This window comes from Rhinatrema bivittatum, chromosome 9, assembly GCF_901001135.1.
Source record: "Rhinatrema bivittatum chromosome 9, aRhiBiv1.1, whole genome shotgun sequence".
Classification (NCBI taxonomy): domain Eukaryota; kingdom Metazoa; phylum Chordata; class Amphibia; order Gymnophiona; family Rhinatrematidae; genus Rhinatrema; species Rhinatrema bivittatum.
Genome location: NC_042623.1, coordinates 136,762,336 through 136,782,914, shown reverse-complemented (window position 1 = coordinate 136,782,914; position 20,579 = coordinate 136,762,336). Strand labels below are relative to the sequence as shown.

Here is a 20,579-nt window from a genome sequence, read left to right as displayed (position 1 = left end):
GCAGCGCGGGAGGCTGGTGGTGCCGCCGCCGCACTACGCGAGAGGGGAGGAGAGAGAGAGAGCCGCCGAGCTGGAGAGTCGGAGCCTGGCTGCCAGTCCCCTCCGTCCGCTACTTTCTTCCTGCAGTTGGAGCCGCCGAGGCCGGGACTCTCTCACGGCTCAGTCCCGCGAGCGCATCCCCCCTGGAGGACGGAGCCGCTGGGACGATAAAGGGATTGACGGACGGAGCGAGGAGGGAGGGAGGAAGGCCGGACGGACGGACGGAAGGAAGGAAGGAAGGCCGCAGTCGCCAGCCCGCCCGGAGGAGCCGCCGCAGCGAGTGAGTGACATCCCTGCCTCTCTGTGCTGCCCTCAGGTCCGCTCGGCTGTGGGAGTCAGAGGAATGGATACTCCCGACTGAGCGAGGCCTGCGGGAAGGACTAGAAGAATCCTTACCGGGGAAGGACAAACTATCCTGGATCATACATAAGAGGGAGGGAAAGGGAGAGGGAGAATTGCCCCCATTCCCGTATCGGGGAGAAGGGAGTAAACTTCCCCGGGTCATGCGGCAGCGCGGGTTGTCCTCGATCGCACAGGGGGTCCTTTCCTCGCGCTGGTAATATTCTGTCCCCGGGGCCCCCTCAGAAACTCCCAGCAAACTTTGTGGGATCGTAAAGTATTTACCGGTCAAAGACTGAAGAACAGAGGGTCAGCTTGAAGTCGTTACTCCTGTGGGGTGTTTAGGGCCAAGAAATGGAGGATTTTAGCCACATTTGCCTTGTAATCGCCTCCAGCCCACGCACACTGGAGGTAGCTATCGTACTTGTTTCATGCATGCAAGCTGGTTATGGCTTTGAACTTCCTTTTGGCATCAATAGTTGGTACAAATTACATGTAATATCATAAACTTCCTTGTTTCAGGGTGGGGAGCCATATACCTTATAGAATAAACTACCAGGCTGAAGTTACTGCAGTATTTTGTGATCAAGGTGAACAGATGTTCATTTACTAAGCAAGATTATTGAAAATCAAAGTCACTTAGAATTTGATGGTGATTTCTTCTGCACTTACTGATGGAGTTAAAACTTAAACTCATCTTGGTCCAGTTGTGTAATATGGTATTATCGCAATCTTTATTTATTTATTGGTTTTTTTTATACCGAATGTTCCTGTATAATATACATATCACACCGGTTTACAAGGAAAAAAAACTGTTGCCTGGTTGGCGGTTTACATTGAACAGTTAACGATTAACAATTATTTGCTGAACAATTAACAGGAACAAGAAGGCGCAAGGAGGAACTTACAGTGAACAAAAAAATTTTTTTTCATGTTTTGCAGCCTTTTCAATGAATTATCTACATAGTGTGGGGAGTATACAGTAGTAAGTGTATGTACACTTGCTTTGTAATAAACTTTAAATTATCTCCTATAGTGCATTATTTAAGAACATAAGATATGCCATACTGGGTCAGATAAAGGGTCTATCAAGTCCAGCATCCCGTTTCCAATAGTGACCAATCCAGATCACACGTACCTGGCAAGTACCCAAACATTAAATCTCAAGCTACTATTGCTTGTTTATTAATAGTAGTTTATGGATTTTTTTCTCTAGGAACTTATCCAAACCCTTTTTTAAACCCATTTACATTAACTGCTGTAACCACATCCTCTGGCAATGAATTCCAGAGCTTAACTATGAGTGAAAAATAATTTACTTCGATTTGTTTTAATTGAGCTACTTGCTAACTTCATGGTGTGCCCCCTAGACCTATTATCTGATAGAGTAAATAACTGATTTACATTAACCTGTTCAGTCTTTTCATTATCCTCCCTGAGGTCATCTCTTTTCCAAACTGAACAACCTCAACTTCCTTAGCCTTTCCTCATAGGGCAGCTGTTCCATGCCCCTTATTTTGGTCGCCCTTCTCTACACATTCTCCAGTGCAACAATATCTTTTTTTGAGATGTGGTAAATTGCATGGAGCGATACAGAGGCATTATGACATCTGATGCAATTAATTAATAGCAGTGGTTATTCCCTAAGTAAACTTGATTAATAGCAGTTAATAGACTTTTCCTCCAAGAATTTATCCAAACCTTTTTTGAACCCAGCTACACTAACTGCACTAACCACATCCTCTGGCAACAAATTCCTGAGCTTAATTATGCGTTGAGTGAAAAATAATTTTTTCCGATTAGTCTTAAATGTGTTACTTGCTAACTTCATGGAATGCCCCCTAGTCCTATTATCCGAAAGTGTAAATAACCAATTCACATCTACTCGTTCAAGACCTCTCATGATCTTAAAGACCTCTATCATATCCCCCCTCATCCGTCTCTTCTCCAAGCTGAACAGCCCTAACCTCTTCAGCCTTTCCTCATAGGGGAGCTTTCCATCCCCTTTATCATTTTGGTTGCCCTTCTCTGTACCTTCTCCATCGCAACTATATCTTTTTTGAGATGCGGCAACCAGAATTGTACACAGTATTCAAGGTGCGGTCTCACCATGGAGCGATACAGAGGCATTATGACATTTTTTGTTTTATTAACCATTACCTTCCTAATAATTCCTAACATCGTTTGCTTTTTTTGATCGCCACAGCACACTGAGCCAACGATTTCAAAGTATTATTCACTATAATGCCTAGATTTCTTTCCTGGGTGGTAACTCCTAAGATAGAACCTAACATTGTGTAACTACAGTAAGGGTTATTTTTCCCTGTATGCATCACTTTGCACTTGTCTACGTTAAATTTCATCGGCCATTTGGAAGCCCAGTCTTCCAGTTTCGCAAGGTGATAAATTGCAGGAGGACAATCTGCTTGAGATTTAACTACTCTGCATAATTTTGTCATCCGCAAATTTGATCACTTCACTCGTAGTACCCCTTTCCAAATCATTTATAAATATATTAAAAAGCACTGGTCCAAGTGGAGATCCCTGAGGCACTCCACTGTTTACCTTTTTCCACTGTGAAAACTGACCATTTAGTCCTACTCTCTGTTTCCTGTCTTTTAACCAGCTTGCAATCCCCAAAAGGACATAGTCTCCTATCCCTTGACATTTTAGTTTTCTTAGAAGCCTCTCATGCAAGACTTTATCGAATGCCTTCTGAAAAGCCCAAAATACCACATCTACCACTTCATCTTTGTTCACATGTTTATTCACCCCTTCTAAAAAATGGAGATTTATGAGGCAAAACTTCCTTTGGGTAAATTCATGCTGGCTGTGTCCCATTAAACAAAGTCTTTCTATATGCTCTGTGATTTTATTCTTTATAACAGTTTCCACGATTTTTCCTGGCACTGAAGTCAGGCTCACTGGTCTATAATTTCCTTGGTCACCCCTGGAGCCCTTTTTAAATATTGGGGTTACATTGGCCATCTTCCATTCTTCAGATACAACGGATGTTTTTAATTGAAATAGTTCTGAAATTTCATTGTTTAGTTCTTTCAGAACCCTGAGGTGTAAACCATCTGGTCCAGGTGATTTACTACTCTTCAGTTTGGCCTACCACATCCTCCAGGTTCACCGTGATTTGGTTCAGTTCATCTGAATCATCACCCTTGAAAACAATCTCCGGAACAGGTATCTTGCCAACATCTTCTTCAGTATACACCGAAGCAAAGAATTCATTTAGTCTTTCCGTGATGGCCTTATCTTCCCTAAGTGCCCCTTTAACCCCTTGATCATTTAACGGTCCAACCGACACTCTCACAGGCTTTCTGCTTTGGATATATTTTACAATTTTTATTATGAGTTTTTGCCTCTACAGATAACTTCTTTTCAAATTCTCTCTTAGCCTGTTTTATCAGTGTCTTACATTTAACTTGCCAATGCTTATACTTTATCCTAATTTCTTCTGATGGATCTGTTCTTCCAATTTTGAATGAAGATCTTTTGGTTAAAAGAGCCTCTTTCACCTCACATTTTATCCATGCTGGCAATCGTTTGACCTTCCTTCCACCTTTCTTAATGCACGGAATACATCTGGATTGTGCTTCTAAGATGTCATTTTTTAACAATGCCATCGCCTGTTGCACACTTTTTACTTTTGTAGCTGAATCTTTTCAGTTTAACAAATTTTCTCATTTTATCAAAGTTTCCCTTTTGCAAGATTAGTTCTACAGCCGTGGATTTACTTACTGTCCCCCTTCCAGTCACTAATTCAAATTTGATCATATTATGATTACTATTGCCAAGCGGCGCCACCACCGTTACCTCTCTCACCAAATCCTGCGCTCCACTGAGAATTAGATCTAAAATTACTCCCTCTCTTGTCAGTTCCTTTAACAATTGCTCCATAAAACTGTCATTTATTCCATCCAGGAACTTTTATCTCTCTAGTATGTCCTGATGTTTCACTTACCCAGTCGGTATTGGGGTAATTGAAATTTACCATTATTACTGCACAACAAATTTGGTTAGCTTCCCTAATTTCTCGTAGCATTTCACTGTCTGTCTCACCATCTTGGCCAGGTGGATGGTAGTATATTCCTATCCCTATGCTCTTGCTCTTCCCCAACACACAAGGGATTTCTACCCATAAAGATTTGATTGTGAATTTAGTCTCATGCAGAATGTTTATCCTGTTGGACTATGTGCCATCCTGGACATAAAGCAAGATGCTCTTCTCTGTCATTGTGATATAATTTGTACCCTGGTCTAGCACTATCCCATTGGTTACCCTCTTTCCATCATGTCTCTGAGATGCCAATTAAGTCAATGTCATCATTCACTGCTATACACTCTAATTCTCCCATCTTACTTCTTAGCCTTTTGGCATTAGCATATAAACATTTCAAAGTGTGTTTTTTGTTTGTATTTACATTCCACTTTTCAGTTGACAGGGATAAATTGGAATCTTTTAGCTCAGGTGAGTTTTTAATTATAGACACTTGGACTACTTTTCTTATTATTAGGGCATCCCAATAGGGAGGTTCCAACTTTAAAGCTTCATTAGTATCCTTTGACGATACCTCCCTCCGAACAATGCGACCTTTGATTAGTTTAAAAGCTGCTCTGTCTCCTTTTTAAAGGTTAGTGCCAGCAGCCTGGTTCCATCCTGGTTAAGGCTGAGTCCATCCCTTCAGAAAAGACTCCCCAGTTCCTTACAAAACTGAATCCCTCTTCTTTGCACCATCGTCTCATCCATGCATTGAGACTCCGGAGCTCTGCCTGCATCTGGGGACCTGTACATGAAACAGGAAGCATTTCAGAGAATGCTACCCCTGGAGGTTCTGGATTTCATCTTTCTACCTAAGAGCCTAAATTTGGCTTCCAGACCCTCCCTCCCACCCCCTTCTATGTAGTTGGTGCCCACATGTTACACAATAGCAGGCTGCTCCCCAGCACTGTCTAAAATCCTATGTAGGTGATGTGTGAGGTCTGCTGCCTTCACACCAGGTAGGCATGTATCCAGGCGATCCTCATGACCACCAGCCACCCAGCTGTCTACATTCTTAATAACTGAATCACCCTAATAGTTAAAATGTTAACGATTTTGTTATACTACTTTTGCTACCAGTACTACAATTTGAGTAAAATTTTGGAAAATTGTTACTACAAATTAACATTTAAGATGTTCTCCAGATAATTTCATTAGGTTTCAAAAGTTATCAAACTTTATCTTGAAGTTTTGTAACGAAGACTTCAGTACCTGAGAAGTCATATAGTTGAGTAATAAAGTTTAATGCTTTTCTAAAAATATAGATGTTATAAATCAGTGTATTAATTTTGATAACATTTAGGGCTTGTTAGCATTCATTCTCTTAAATATGCTTCTTTTTGAAAAATGTTTATAAGATTGATAGCTACGTTTATAAGTCTGCTTGTTTTCTAATTTGTGATCTGCAAGTCATTTGTTTAACATTTATTGTTAAGAGTTTTAGAAAAGTGAGTCTAGTCTGCACTGTTTTATAAGAATCTTAAACCTGGAATTACTTTACTTTTGTGCTGCATGGTTGTATGATATGCACTGTCCATCAATGTTGCTGCAAGTTCTAAGTTAAAATTCATGACTTTTTTTTTTCAGTCAGCTGTCTATATTTCTTGTGCTATCTTGTAGTGGTATATAGGGCAATATCAGCAAGTGAAAACATTTATTTGGCTAAGCTGTTTGATACCATGGATAAGCTACATCAGGGATAAGGAACTCTGTCCTTGAGTGCTGCAAGCTGGTCTGTTTTTCAAGATATCAATAACGAATATTCCTGAAATGTATTTGCATGCAATGGAGGTGGTGCATGCAAATTTGTCTCATGAATATTCAGTATGGGTATCTTGAAAACCTGAAGGATTTGTGGCACTTAAGGACCAGAGTTGCCTACCCTCTGAGTTAGATGTTGCAGTGTGAAAGTTTCAGTGGGGTGACTTGTGATGAATTCTTCTGCCAGCCTAAGTCTGTGCATGGAGATATGTAAGAAAGAGATGTATACAGCTTACTGTTTGAGCTTAATTAGTAATCTGATATTTGTGGATGATTTTAGAAAACTTCTCTAGCAGAACGTCCTGCAACCAGAGAGATTTTTTCTTTGTTGCATGCAGTATATGTTGCCTGTATGTTGATGACAGAAAAGTAAAGTAGGAATTTTAGCTTATTTTTGGCAACATTTTGTTCTTTTTTTTTTTGTATCCCACATAGTTGTGCATTTGTATCCCCTACTCTGGGCTAAGGGAAGACAGATCAAACTCAATTTTCAGCTGGGTAGGAGGCAACTATTTAGTCCATACACCATGCATTTCCAAGTTGCAAGCTACATTTTATGAAAAGTTAAGCTTCCCTTTCACTGGACTGATGTTGGAACAGTTTTGCATTCAGCTTCAGTTCTGTTGCCTATTAGACTGGTGATTATTTGGTTTATTATTGCTCAAATACAGTTTGGGAGAATGGATGTTAAGTGACACGTGCATAACCGTCGAGGAGTCCTGATACTGTGCCTCACCCACTATGTTGATCAAAGTACAGTATGTTGCAAATGACAGTAAACGAAAGGCATTTTCCAAGTATGTCAATTAAACACTAATGTAAGACAGTCTGGTTTTGCAAGATAATCATACCCTTAGGACATTATCTGGTAAAGCCAAATGTGTGTGTGTGTGTGTTCCCACTGGGGTGTGATTACTTTGGGAGAGCCACACCTCCTATATTTCCTTGATTAACATTACTTGCAGGAAAGCATGCATTTTTTTGTTCGCATGAAAACTGTGACTGCAGTCATCTGTTTGAAAAAGAAGCCTAAGTGTTAATGGTGTTCAGACTATCCCAGGAATATGGGGAAGTATCATCCTTTCCTGAATCATTAGTATTAGCTTTAGACTGCCTAAAACAGTTTGTCTATTACTTAGGTCTGTTGCTTCCTTTTTTGATTTAATCCAAATATATTGTTTTGCATAATATATATTTTAGTCAATTTTGGGAAAATATGTGTACATATTTGCTTCCCTGAATCAACTCTTCTGTTCAATATTCAAACTTTATATGGGTTGCTATGATATCTGTAATGGGGTATGTGATAGAATTGATAAATTTGATATAGAAACATAGCAATGACGGCAGAAAAGGACCAATGGTCCATCCAGTCTGCCCAGTAAGCTTATGGTAGTATCTGCCACGCCATGTAGGTTACCCCCATGTTTATCAGTTTCCCAAATCATAAAAGTCAGGGCCCTCTTTGGTTACTGTCTGAATCCAGTTCCCTGTTTTCCCTTGCTGTTGAAGCAGAGAGCAATGATGGAGTTGTGTTAACAGTATGTAGCTTATTGGTTAAGGGTAGTAACTGCACCAGCAAGTTTACCCCCATGCTTATTTGTTTCCCCACACCATAAAAGTCGGGGCCCTTGTTTACCATCTTTATTTGCAAGTTTTTATAAATTTTTTCAGCCTTTAGCCTTCTCTTTCTCATCTTGTTTTGATGAGGGTTAACAATACTGCCAATGGTGGGAGTGACCAAGTAGGAAGAGTTTTTTTTCCAAAACTTTAGACACCTACCGGTATTCCTCTGTACTCTGGCAGGCCAATCCACACCGGTGGGTTATGCACTCCTACCAGCAGATATAGATGGAGACAACTGACTTGCTGACATCACCAACGTATAATCCTGCCCCAACATCGGGCTCCCAGTATTCTCTGTCTTCATCAGATGTAGGACATGCATCTCTCTAATCGGGATTGCCTGTATAAAAAAAAAAAAGAAACAGATTTGAGCTCCTGAGGTGAAACCAGTCTAGGGCTCTCCCTCAGTTGGGTGTTTTGAGCTACTGTGCCTTGCCAGGTTTAGGCTCAAATAAATTAAAAAGAATGAGGGAACTGGGCGGTTGAAGGCTTGTGCCCTCTTCCTCCATAGCCACCTGCCTGGTCATGATTTCAGTTGAGAGATGAGGTAAAAAAAAAAAAAGAATACAGGGGGCCTTCCCTTCCCTAGCGGGCTGTTTTCTCCCCAGCCATGCTAATCCCTCCCGGCATCTCCAATCGATCTCCGGAGAGTGGAGCGAGGCAGAGAACCAACAGTGCCATTAGTTCTGGTGACAGTTGCATTTCTGGGCTCCTGCGCTGACATTCCTGTATGTCAGCAGCGTGAGGAAAGGTTAGGCTGCTGCAACATGTGGTAAGGACGCGGCTGAGGTTTTTTCTTCCTGGGCGCGCAACTGTGCACAGTAAGGCTGTAGCCTGGAGTTCTGTATGCGCGCAAGACCACGACTTCAGTTTCGTATGTGTGTGTGCAGCCATGACCACGTGCATTGTCAGTCGTTGCCAGTGTTTTAGCAGTGCACTGGAGGCAGCCCTTTTGAGAAAGATAATGGCGCCAGGGTTAGAGAGACTGATAGGCCTCCCATGGTGAAGTTTGCCAAATAAGGGCAATCTAGCTGTTGCTCTCTTTTTGCCCAGAACATTGTTGCCTGGCCGCTCAAGGTGAATTGTCTTGCAAGGATTTTGCTGCTATGCGGGCATCCCCTCGGCCAACTGAGACTTAGTGGAAGGGAGTGCAAGAGGTAATGTGCTGGTCAGTGACAGCCCCCCCCCCCTGTTTTCCAGCAATGGTGTCCACACTGCTCTGAGCTAGGAAGTTTTCCACATCTCTGGCTTATATCAGGGTTTGGAGAGTGTTTAAAAGTTGATGTGGAGTGAGAGATTTTCACCCTCTGAGTGGCAATACTGTTAATCTTGGGTTTTCTCTAGGAAGGATTAGTTAAGGGTCTGGCCCTAAACTCATTTCAGGTTCTGGTTGCAGCACTGGCATGTTATAGAGGTTGTATTTGTTAGATTTTTGTTCTCCCATACAGATATTTCTCTATTTTTGGAGGGCATTCAACATCTGTGTCTGCCGGTGCCATTTTGGGACCTTGGCCTAGTGTTAAGTTTTTTTTGGCAGGCCCCACTTTTCAGCAGCTGCGTGGTCTCCTTGTGCTATTTACCATGAACGTATTTTTTCCTGGTTGCTGTATGTTTGGCGAGGTTCATGTCCGAGCTGTCTGCTTTCTGTTGCCGTGAGCCTTTTCTGTAGATAGCTCTGGGGCAGTGCAGATTAGGTTTATACCTTTCTGCTTGCTGTAGGTGGAGTTGGAGTTCCACTTGAATTAGTCTCTTTCCCTGCCAGTGCTGGACAGGGACAGAATTAAGTGGGAATAGGATGTTATGTGCCTTAGATATGAAATGACATTTTTGTGGTCCTGAGGGTCATCCACTTCTGTCAAAAGACTGCTGACTGTGCGGTCTCCTTGGTTGAGATAAACATGGAGAACCGATGTCGCAGGCTGCAGTAGCCCATTGGGTTAAAGAGGTTATCATAGCAGCCTATGAAGGTGTAGAGGTACCATTGCCTGGGCAAGTCAGGGCACACTTCATTAGAGCGTGGGCAGTCTCTGTGGTGGAGACTCTATTGTGGTCTCACTCTGTGATTTGTTGGACAGCAATGTATTCCACTTTCTCCAAGCATTACTGCTTTGATTTTAAAAATCGAGGATGCGACCTTCACAAGGGTGGTGTTGATGGGAGTGTAGGCAGCCTCTCACCCGTTTCAGGAGTAGCTTTGGTACATCCCACCGGTGTGAATTGGCCTGCCTGAGTGCAGAGGAAGGTGAAATTACTTCTTACCTGACAATTTCCTTTCCTGAAAGGAAGGCAAACCAATCCACAATCCCACCCTGGGCTGCCTACTTAATGGTTTGGTTTTCAGTTCGACCTTTCCTTCAGTGGTGATGCAGATGGTTCCTTGTTCTGAGTTATTTGAAGGACTGGTAAGTGAGAACCAGCCTATGTAATCAGTTGTAATTGATATTTTACTTTGAACTCAGTGCTTCCAAGTTAAGTGGAAGTAACGAGTCATTGACTGTTAAGTTATGTTGTCCATAGTTTGCTTTTTTAGAGACACTGGCAGGTTGATGTCAGTAATATCAGTTGTCCCGGCTCCATCTGCTGGTAGGCATGCATATCCCACTGATGTGGATTGGCCTGCCTTCCTTGGAGGAAAGGAAATAAGGCAAGAAATAATTTCACCTTTCCTTTTCTTCCTGCTAGACCAGTTGTTATTGGGCTTTTCTCCACCACAGTTGACAGACTGAGGACACATCTCTTTTTATGTCCTCACTGAGGGCTTTTAGGGGGTGCTAGTCCAGTTCAGTAGTCTGTCTCTAGTACCTATGGACACGTGAAGAGGACGTTAAGCTCCCACAGACCAATGCAATAAGATGCACACAAAAAATGGTCTCTCATATTGAGCACCTGTTTTCCTAAAGTGCTCATCCACATCCCTTGTGTGCCCGATGCAGTTTTTAAATGAGAGAAAGTGGAGCGGCTTACAAAAAGGGCACGCTAAGGCGAAATATGCGTTCTGGTATAGTGAAATTGAAAGATGACAAGGAGTAAGATGTAGAGGCAGGTGAAAAAATGGCAGAAATATTAAACAAATTCTTCAGTTCAGTGGAGAAGTACTGTTGCTGGTTGACAAGATTGTAGATGGGAATGGGGTAGACACAACTCCATTTACAGGAGACAATGTATGGGAAGAGCTATGAAAACTGAAAGTGGACAAAGCCATGGGGCCGGATGAGGTACATCCCAGGATACTATGGGAGCTTAGATATTTCCTGGCTGGTCCACTGAAAGACCTGTTCAGTAGATCCCTTGAAATTGTAGTATTGCTGTGAGATTGGAGAAGAGCATTGTGGTCCCGCTTCACAAGAATAGTAGCAGAGAGCTGAAAATTAATGGAGACCGCTGAAAGAAAGAATTGTGAACTATCTACAGTAAGTTGCTGGATCCAGGGTAGCATGGATTCATCAGGGGGAAGTTCTGTCAGACAAATCTGATTTTTTTTTTTTAATTGTGTGACTAGAGAATTGGATCGAGGAAGAGCACTCAATGTGGCTTGGATTTCAGCAAAGTTTTTGATATGCTCACATATTGGAGGCTTGTGAATAAAATGAGAAGCTTGGAAGTCTGCGCCAAGGTGGATTACAAACTGATTGACCTGAGAAAACAGGAACTTACTCAAGGTGTTAAGTCACAAGGATCGGTATTGGAACTGGCTCTATTCAATATCTTTGTGAGCAACATTGTTGAAGGAATAGAAGGTAAAATTGAAGACTGGTCAATGATTTGGCAGCTGGGATTCAGTGCCAAGAAGTGCAGAGTCATGCTTCTGGGATGCAGTAATCTGAAAAGAGCTGTATGCGATGGGGGTGAAAGACTAATGTGTATGGACCAAGAGGAGGGATCTTGGGGTGATGGTGTCTGACTATCTGAAAGCGGTGAAGCAATGTGACAAGGCAATACCTAAAGCCAGAAGAATGCTGGACTGCAAAGAGAGGAATAACCAGTAAGAAAAAAAGTCATAATGTACTTGTACAGGTCCTTGGTGAGGCCTCACCTGGCGTATTGTGTTCAGCTCTGGAGCCCGTATCTCAAAAAGGATAGAGACAGGATGGAGTTGGTTCAGAGAAGGGCAACCAAAATGGTTTGGGGTCAGCACTGGAAGTCTTATGAGGAGAAGCTGAAGGATCTTAATATGTATACCCTGGAAGAGAGGAGATGCAGGGGACATATGATATAGACAGCTGTTGTCCTGCCAGCTTTCAAGAGGAAGAAATGCATAGGCAAGAAGAGTAGTCTGTACTTACTGGATATGCACTGAGTGGTGGTAAGGTATTTGAAGGTGACAAATCTCTTCAGGAAGATTGATAGGCTATTCATGCTGTTTGACTGTCCACAAAGGGGAGAAAAGACCTCTAAAAACATGATAGCGAGATGGATGAAAGAAGCCATCTCACTGATAAGCAGGCACCAGTGGCATTGTACACACACTCTACAAAAGCGCAGGCATCTTCCTGGGCAAAAGCTTTGTTGGTCTCCCCAGGGGAAAACTGCAGGGCCATCTCCTAGTCATCCCTGTACTTGTTTTCCAAGCACTACAGGCTGGACATACAGATGGAGGAGGAGATAGCCTTCGGGTCCAAGGTTCTTAAGGTAGCCTTTTCTTTCGCCTTATCTAGGGGCTAGTTTTTGTATCTCCCAAGGTGAAATGGTCTAGTAGGAAGCAAAGGAAAATATAATTTATGTTATCTGATATTTTTCTTTCCTTGAGTCCTGCTAGACCAGTCCAGGCCTCACCCAGGAATACAGGGGCCATAAGGAGTCATGCAAAAAGCTAGGCTGTCTCTCTTCCTACACTCCCTCTTTGCCTTTCTTGGAGGGAAGGATGAACTTGAGGGACCAAAAAGGTACCCAAAAAAAGGGTGTAGAGGAAGATCCTTAGCGGTTTGCTCTGGCAAGAGGCTAGTGGTAAGGGCCTTCGACCACTTCCCCTTTTATGAGTAAAAATGAAGTCATAAAGGGGATGTGACCTCTGTCTCTGGCAGGAACAGGGAAATACTAATGGTAATAGACTGGTCTAACAGGACTCTAGGAAAGAAAATTATCAGGTAAGATCAATTTTATCTTATTACTGTGTTGCTAATTTTGTTAGCTTCCCTAATTTCTGTTAGAATGAACTCAAGACAATGAAATCCTATCTGTTTAAATTATGATTTTGGTAAGTAATTTTTGCAGTATTTACTCTCCTTTTGAATTATGTTGAGATTGTGGTTTCATAGAGGGGAACAGTGAAGAAGAATAATGCATGTTTGATTAATATTTATATAGGATTCACTCTAAATTTGTGAGCAAATTCTTTTTCTCACTATTAGCTCTGGAAATTCAAAGGTTAATTACTGTAAATATTAGATCAGTTTTAACAAATCTGAACCAAAAGTAGGTTGCCCAGGATCTTTGTGACTCTGCCTGACATCCACTGATAGCATATACATTTCTATATGCAGGGGAAGGACAAATATGTTGACCACACTTCTGAATCGGTTATCCATGTTTATCAGAGTCCTTGGCATCATTGGCAGAGTTCAAATGTTGCCTTGTGCAGCTTCTACTCAATATTGCCACTGAATTAGTAAACAGATTGTAAAACCAAGGTCTGTTTGAAAGGTTTTTAGCTGTTGAGGTTAAAGTAGAAATAAAATATATTCCAACTTTTGAATATTTATATGGTCAGCATTATAGAGGAAGTTCTTTTTGGTGCTACTTGAAGTTCATGCTCAAGATTTTGATATTTTAGCATGTAATTTTAAAGAAAATAACTCTTTAGAAGTTCAGCGAACAGGTCATTGTTTCAGTGCTTGGGGCATAGTTGTAAAATAGAAACAGAGGCTTGGACGTGTTCTTTGCATGAGTGGCACATATGCCTTACCTCATATGTAGGATTAGTTTCTCATGTAATTCACTCACACGAAGAATTCCTAAGATAGTTTATGAGTCAGTTTCAATAAATTGTGGTTTGAAGACACTGCAATCTTAACTTAGCTGAAAATTAATTTTTAAAAGGTTTGGCAAATGGAAGCTGACAGTGGCTTGGGTGACTAGCAGTCGCAGGCATGGTTACTCCTGACTTGAAGCATCCCCCAGTACTGATAGGATAAAATCAGAGAGGAACAAGAAATTGCCATGGGAAACAGTTTTCAGCTGATTTGACATGTTATTGTGCAGCACATTGTTGCTAAGTAATATCTTCTTAAAAGTCTTTAAACTACAGAATTTATTGAGCAAGACTTTTAAAAAAAAATAAAATGACCAGTGCTAGCAAATCCTTTTCTAGATAATTCAGTTGGCACATAATTTACTTTGATTCCTAATTTCTTTGTGTTTAATTTCTGCGGAGATTTGTATATGAAAGTTTGGAAAGATCCTCTTAGCTGCTTACCATACTGTGAATATAATGCATGGTCATAAGAAAAAGGTGTATAATTTCTATTTCAGATTGTGAGATATTTCTAGACATTTTTTTCTAAGATGTTTAAGAACATAAGAAATTTCCATCATGGGTCAGACTAAGGGTCCATCAAGCCCAGCATCCTGTTTCCAACAGTAGCCAATCCAGGTTACAAGTACCTGGCAAGTACCCAAATATTAAGGAGATCCCATGCTACTAATGCCAGTAATAGCAGTAGCTATTCCCTAAGTCAACTTGATTAATAGCATTTAATGGGCTTCTCCTCCAAGAACTTATTCAAACCTTTTTTTTTAAACCCAGCTACACTAACTGCCCTAATCACATCCTCTGGCAACAAATTCCAGAGCTTAATTGTTCGTTGAGTGAAAAATAATTTTCTCCGATTTGTTTTAAATGTGCTACTTGCTAACTTCATGGAGTGCCCCCTAGTCATTCTATTATCTGAAAGAGTAAATAACCGATTCACATTTACCCATTCTAGACCTCTGATAATATTATAGACCTCCATCATGTCCTCCCTGAGCCATCTCTTCTCCAAGCTGCACAGCCCTAACCTCTTTAGCCTTTCCTAGTAGGTGAGACATTAAATCCCCTTTATCATTTTGGTTGCCCTTCTCTGTACCTTCTCCAGTGCAACTATATCTTTTTCGAGATGCAGCGACCATGGTGCGATACAGAGGCATTATGACATTTTCTGTTTTATTCATTTCCTTCCTAATATTGCCTAACATTGTTTGCTTTTTTGACTGCCGCAGCATACTGAGCCGACAATTTCATGGTATTATCATTATGACTCCTGGGTGGTGGCTCCTAATATGGATCCTAACATCGTGTAACTACAGCATGGGTTATTTTTCCCTATATGCATCACCTTGCACTTGCCCACATTAAATTTCATTTGCCATTTGGATGCCCAATCTTCCAGTCTCGCAAGATACTCCTGCAATTTATCACAATCCTCTTGGGATTTAACTTCTATGAATAATTTTGTATCATCTGCAAATTTGATTATCTCATTCGTATTCCTTTTCAGATCATTCATAAATACATTGAAAAGCACCAGTCCAAGTACAGATCCTTCAGGCACTTCACTGTTTACCCTTTTCCACTGAGAAAATTGACCATTTAATCCTACTCTCTGTTTCCTGTCTTTTAACCAGTTTGTAATCCACAAGGACATAACATCGCTTCCTATCCCATGACTTTTTTGTTTTCTTAGAAGCCTGTCATGAGGGACTTTGTCAAATGCCTTCTGAAAGCCCAAATACACCACATCAACCAGTTCAACTTTATCCACATGTTTATTAACCCCTTTAAAAAAAAAATGAAGCAGATTTGTGAGGCAAGACACACATCTCCATGTCTTTATGTATTTTCTGTGATTTTGATCTGTAGCATAGTTTTCACTATTTTTCCTGGCACTGAAGTCAGGCTTGACCGGTCTGTAGTTTCCTGGATCACCCCTGGAGCCCTTTTTAAATATTGGCGTTACATTGGCCACCCTCCAGAATTCTGGTACAATGGATGATTTTAATCATAGGTTACACTTTTTAACTAATAGATCTCAAATTTCATTTTAGAGTTCCTTCAGAACCCTGCGGTGCATACCATCCAGTCCAGGTGATTTGCTACTCTTTAGTTTGTGAATCTGGCCTGTTATATCTTCCAGGTTCACGGTGATTTGGTTCAGTTCATCTGACTCATCACTCTTGAAAACCATCTCCGGAACTGGTATCTCCCCAACATCCTCAATAGTAAACACCAGAAGCAAAGATTTCATTTAGTCTTTCTGCAATGTCCTTATCTTCCCTAAGAGCCCCTTTAACCCCTCGGTCATCTAACGGTCCAACAGACTCCCTCACAGGTTTCCTGCTTCGGATATATTTAAAAAATGTTTTTATTATGAGTTTTTGCCTCTATGACCAACTTCATTTCAAATTCTCTCTTAGCCTGTTTTATCAATGTTTTATACTTAATTTGACAATTCTTATGCTTTTTCCTGTTTTCTTTAGATTGATCCTCCTTCCAATTTTTGAAGGATTTTTTTTGGCTAAATTAGCCTCTTTTACCTCATCTGTTAACCAGGCCAGTAATCGTTTTGCCTTCGTTCCACATTTTCTAATTAATTAATTAATTTATTTTATTTTTTTTAACATTTTTATATACCGGCATTCATGATACTCACATCATGCTGGTTTACATTTAAACGGGGGTGCATAATCAATAACTACAAATTGAACTAGTGGTGTAGAAGGATGCAGTTACAAATAACAGGGAGGATAGAACTGGGAGAAGAGAAATACATTTATTTAACACTTTTCTATACCGACCTTCATGAATAAAGAAGAGGTTAACATTAGATCAGGTTATTTACAAGGAGAAGAGGCTGACCTGGCTGTGTAACATAAGTTGATGGTGAGAGGAACTAATTGGTGTCCGGGAATGCTTGTTTAAACAGCCGGGTCTTGAGTCTTTTCCTGAAGGTTAATGCGTGAAATACATCTGGACTGAACTTCTAAGATGGCATTTTTAAACAATGACCATGCCTGTGGTACACCTTTAACCTTTGCAGCTGCACCTTTCAGTTTTTCTTCTGTTTTCCTCATTTTATCAAAGTTTCCTTTTTGAAAATTGTTACAGCTGTAGATTTACATATTGCCCCCCTTTCAGTCATTAGTTCAGATTTGATCATGTTATGATTACTGTTGCCAAGTGGCCCCACCACTGTTACCTCTCTCACCAAATCCTGTGTTCCACTAAGAAGTAGATGTGAAATAGCTCCCTCTGTCATCTGTTCCTGAGCCAATTGCTCCATGAAGCAATTGTTAATTCCATCCAGGAACTTTAAGTCTCCAGCATACCCTGATGTTACATTTTACCCAGTCAATTTTGGGGCAATTGAAATCTCCCATTATTACTACATTTCATAGTCTTTCTCATCATTTTGTCCAGGTGGATGGTAGTATACTCCTATCACTATACTCTTACCCAACACACACGGGATTTCTATCCATATAGATTCTACTGTGCATTTAGTCTCTTGGATGATCTTTATCCTGTTGGACTCTATACCCTCCTGGACATAAAGTGCCACACCGTCACCAAGTTGATCCACCCTATCATTGTGATATAATTTGTACCCTGATATAGCACCGTCCCATTGATTATCCTCCTTCCACCAGGTCACTCTCATCATTCACTGGTATACACTCTAACTCTCCCATCTTACTTCTTAGTCTTCTGGCATTAACATAAAGATATTTCAAAGAGTATTTTTGTTCGTATTAACCTGCTTTTCAGTTGATAGGGATAATTTGGAATCCTTTAGCTCAGTTGATTCTTTACTTATAGTCACATGGACTACTTTTGCTTTTTTTTTTGGATCCTCTCTGTTGGGATGCCCTAACTCTCCTGTTTCCTTAGTATCCTTCAAAGATACTTTTCTCCGAAACATGCACTGCTGAGAGACTGTCTGCTTTGCCCCTTGTTCTAGTTTAAAAGCTGCTCTATCAGAAAGAAAAGCAATAAAGCTAAGAAAGCGGCAGTTTGATGTTTTGAAGTCTAGCTGGTAATGCTGCTTTATGCACTGTGACACTAAAAGGAATGGTCAACCATGTGAACAATCTGATTTGCTGCATCTGCCCTGCCATGCTTCATAAACTGCTTCAGATTCGGCAAACCTTTACATACCGTCTACAAGGTGGGAGTTATGAATGCTAGAAGGCATGAGAAAACTATCGAATAATTAAAAACATTAAACACATTCTGCACAATTGCTCAACCACATAAATGGCCTAATATTTGTCAATATTCATGCTGTGAAAAAACCCCCCCCAAAAAATTTGGTTGAGCTCTAGAGGAGAAAAGGAGGTAAGGATTTAGAGTAGAAAGTTTTCAGCTCAACCCTGTAGCTGTGCATAATGTTTGTACCCTATTGAGTTTGTCAGAAAAGACTTGTTGAAGGTTACCGTAAATGGTTGTAATGAGATTGAAATCACATAAATTATTAAAGAGGAAGCATGGTATTTACAGCAGTGACAATTTTTTGTTAAGATAAGGTTAGGGTCATGCAGGGCAGATAACATCTCTTATCCTGTTCATCAGAGCAAATCTCTAAATAACCTTTGCTCCAGTTGCTTCTCTAGGTGAATGTGTGTGGTCTGGTGGTGTTCCAGGTGGAGCTAGGACGTGTTTGGGGGGGGGGGGGGTGCAAGATAAGAGTATTAGGACATGGATAATGGGTTTGAAAGACTTAAATCCTCTTCAGTAAGCCAGAAGATTTTAATAACAGCCCATACATAACCATTGCTTTCAGGCTTTTTCTGGAATCAAAGCAAAAGATGTAATATATGCTGATAACTTATCACCTGGTGGGTGAGGGACTTAAAATAGTCTTCATATTTTTTTTTTCCTTTCAGCAAAAGAAGACTGGGAGCTAAAAGTACTTTGTGAAATTTCATCACTTCCATGCCATATGATGAGGGGTTTACAGCTAAACTATTTACAAGCTGTATAGCTAGGTTTTTGTCTTGTTGCAGTGGACTTGAGGTTAGTGTATGGTAATTTTAGTAGGGAAACTGTGAAATCAAATAGGAGTGTTGACTCTTAAAAATACACTGAAGCTTCTATTTGTAAGTCTAATACTGAAGAATGTTTGAATTGACATGAATTTGAACCTTCTAAGCAGCACAGTTAACATTTGACATTTATTTGCATTTAGTGGCTGTACATTGTGCTTAATTTACATATTTGCTTATCCTGAAAATCACACTCGTTTGTGACCTGCAAGTACACTTATGATGCATTGAAAACATTGCCCCTTGAAAAATGCAGTGGGACAACTTTCATAGGTATACTACTGAAAACAGGAGGAGTAAATGACTACTGGCACATTAAATCAAAGAAACAGGCCACTCTCCTGTGCCCACGATTCAGTATTTAAATGAGGGCCCGCGATAAAAAGAGGCGCTAGGGACACTAGTGTGTCCTTAGCGCCTCTTTTTTGACAGGAGCGGCAGCTGTCAGCAAGTTTGACAGCCGACGCTCAATTTTGCCGGCGTTGGTTCTCAAACCCGCTAACAGCCACAGGTTTGGAAACCAGATGCTGGCAAAATTGAGCGTCCGGTTTTCAAGCCACGGGCTGATTTTTAAATTTTTTTTTTATTTTTTACTTTGGGACCTCCGACTTAATATCACCATGATATTAAGTCGGAGGGTGTACAGAAAAACAGTATTTTTTCTGCTTTTCTGTACACTTTCCCGGTGCCGGCAGAAATTAACGCCTACCTTTTGGGTAGGCGTTAATTTCTGAAAGTAAAATGTGCGGCTTGGCTGCACATTTTACTTAGTGAATCACGCGGGAATAACTAATAGGCCCATCAACATGCATTTGCATGTTGCGGGCGCTATTAGTTTCGGGGGGGGGGGGGGGGGGGGGTTGGCCGCACGTTTTCGATGCACTATTACCCCTTACTGAATAAGGGGTAAAGCTAGCGTGTCGAAAACGCGTGTCCAAACGCAGGTTAACAGTGCGCTCCACCTGTTAGCTAGCTGCTGATGACATAGCCACTTGGTCGGTGGTAACCGAATTAAAAAAAAGTATGGGATGAGCACAAATGATCCCTAATGGGGAAAGAGGATGGTAATGAAGTACTAAAGTAACTTGTACAGTGCAGCTGTTGCAACCTCAAACCATTTTGTCATGACTGCATCCGGCTTTCAAGAAGGCTCTTGGGGTAACCTGCATGGAAGGGACTTGGGTTAAAACCCACACTTCAGTGAGCATGGGGAGGCTGGATTCTTGTTTTTGGACAATAGTCTCACAAAGTTTGGTGGCTGTGGGGATTATTATTATAAGACATGGAAGGGGACCTGGGGGTTGAAGATGATGAGGTCTGAAATGGTGTATGAGTGGAAGTGGTGGAGGACTAGCCTTTTAACAGATTTTGGCTATGCTTGGGACAGATAAGAGGGCCATTGTGGGTAAAGGATTAAAAGAGCAGGCATCAAAGAGGAGATCAGAGAAGTGGGGAGGTGGGTTGTGTATCAGAATTTTATTTGCTTATCTACACAAAGTGGAAGAATCTGAATTAGGCAGACTGGATGGGCCAGGCATTTGCTATGTTACCGTGTAACCTATATGTGATTAGTATACATAACTAAGATGAAAAAACAGAAAATAACCATTTAACCTTTTCTCTCTGCGATTTTTATAATTGGAAGGAAAGTTTATTCATATATAGCTTATATTAGCAGTGTCAAATCATTTAAATTTAGGTAATTTTTTTATTCCAAATGTAAAATGTTTTCTTTTTTTTTTTT

At 40.9% G+C, this 20,579-nt stretch overlaps 1 protein-coding gene across 7 annotated transcripts in view; it reads left to right on the top strand.

Annotated features, from left to right (window-relative positions):
- The first annotated feature begins 181 nt into the window (after positions 1 to 181).
- The window catches only part of CAB39 (calcium binding protein 39), a 226,824-nt gene continuing 206,426 nt past the window's right edge, over positions 182 to 20,579 (top strand). For 2 of the 7 annotated variants that reach the window (XM_029615130.1, XM_029615131.1), the window contains exons 1-2: positions 182 to 319; positions 18,677 to 18,806. The gene's annotated coding sequence lies outside the window, so the exon portion shown is untranslated. The remainder of the gene's footprint in view (positions 320 to 18,676; positions 18,807 to 20,579) is intronic. The other 5 variants (XM_029615137.1, XM_029615138.1, XM_029615135.1 and 2 more) reach the window with 4 other exon arrangements.